This window comes from Octodon degus, unplaced genomic scaffold (genome assembly GCF_000260255.1).
Source record: "Octodon degus isolate 3935 unplaced genomic scaffold, OctDeg1.0 scaffold00036, whole genome shotgun sequence".
NCBI lineage: Eukaryota > Metazoa > Chordata > Mammalia > Rodentia > Octodontidae > Octodon > Octodon degus.
In genome coordinates, this window is record NW_004524612.1 from 2723217 (window position 1) to 2725346 (window position 2130).

A 2130-nucleotide genomic window follows, 5' to 3' on the forward strand; every position below is an offset into this window, starting at 1 on the left:
CAAACACACTGACCACTTAATTCCTCCATCTTGGATCTGGCATCATATCTGATCCCCCTGGATGCCTGATCAAACATCAAGCCCTAAGAAGACTGTTGATTCCAGCATAGAGCTGGTTTGTAAGATGTCCAATCTTCCTTCTTCCTCACAGCAGTTACATGTTCCATACCTAATCTGCTCCCCTACAAGAGGCTTTGAATAGATCTCTCCTATGATATTGTCACTTCCTTCTGAGTCACCGTCTATTGACTAAACATCTTCCATATGGTCTCATCTTGTCTCTGTGCTGTCCCTTCACAATCTGGCATTTCTTTTTTTCCCTATAATTTTTTTTTTTTTTTATTCCTCGAATGGCTTCAGGGCACTTTTGGCCAGCAGGAGAGGTTCGAACTCCAGCAACCTGAGGCTGAGAGCTTTTGTGGAAGCAGCCACTTAAAGGCCTGAGCTAGGGCCGTGCCCCCTTTCCCTATAATTTTATTGAGAAACAAATAGCAATGAGACAGTTTCAAATCAAATTGGCAGGACAGTTTCAATAATTAACACATTACATACTCTCTTCCTAGTGGTTATTTGCTGCACAAGATGCAGACATGATATCCTATTTACAAACACTATTAGAACAAATCCCTATATTCATTAAGAGAATGTTACTATACATCTAGCCTAACCACTTTGAATACACAGATACAAAATGGACATTCATCTGTATCCCCTGTTTTGTTTAGTTCCGTCATTTGAATATTATAGGTGTGTTAGCTAGCAAAATATTCTAAAAGAGTCCAGTAGTCCATAGTAGTATTGGGTCTTCTGCTTGACTGGCAATGTCAGAAATTGTTGACCTGAGTCCCCTACAGCTCAACATAACATCATGGCTTTATTTCTTATACTTTGTTTTTATACTTTTCTGCTGGATGGTTAACACCAAGATAAAGCAAGACCTATGCAGCAAGAGTTGTAGCTTTTGGGTCTGATAAGGTCAGTCAAATCCCTTCAGGATTTATCCTGAGATCCTGTACCTTAGATTATAGATCCTTTGTCAGTGTCAGCCATGTGGATGAGTCACAGCCATTGCTTGGCCAATGTGCTCTCTGTGAAAGCCTGAGAGAATGTTTTCTCTCCATGTGACTCTCCTTAGGCACACTCTACATTATGGCATTTCTGATCATAACTTAGGAGATTTGTCTTCCACCAGGACTCCTCTGACTTCTCCTCTGGGTTCGACCTGCCTAGTAGAAGCTTACAGTGCATCTTGCTGTCCTTTATCAACTTCTCATAATTATCTGTATACTGACTATCTTCCCTTTCAGACACAGACTACATGAAGCCTGAAAACACGTTGTTCAACCTAAAATGTGCATCATCTTGGATATGGACATACTCTGTACCTATTTGTTTTAAGTGAGTGAATGAATAAAACGTAACAGGTCTTTCTGAGCCCAGGATCCTTCCATTATGCCATCTGCTCTTAGACATATTTTGATATAATTTAAATTTCATAAAAATTCAGTCTTTGCTTCAAAGCCCGGGTGGGAAGGCCTGATATACTCAATGTAGATACTTGTACTTTGTTATTTAGGCAATACCTCAGTCATTCTTAGGAGTAAATTTCTCAAGTTCTTTTAGAAATAATGAATAAAATATGTCAGAGATGAATAGACATTTTTGAATGAAAATGATTAAAGCAGATTTTAAATGGTGTTGAATTATCCAAAAGAAAATTAAAAATGTGCTGAAGGCAAAATATTTTAAATATTGATATTTCCTGAAAAAAATAAAAGTAACACACAGGGAAAAATGTCAGAAATTTGTTAAACTTCCTAAAAGTCATCTTAGAGGTTATTATTGATTTTGCTGTTCATTCTACCAAGAGGTATAGTAATATTCAAATTGCTAAAGGCCTTAGAAAAACCTGTTTTTATACATTAGTGTTAATTACAAACCAGTGTTCTTTTCTTTAATAATAATAGTAATCATGTTTCATTAGATACAGTATTAGATCATGTGATAATTTGCATGTGTAATGATAATTCACATTACCCTAAAACTAGGTCTTATCCTGCCTGTCTGTAGCTGAGGAAAGAGACTGAATGCCTGGGTGATGCAGCAGGGTCAGCCTCACTCTCCACACAT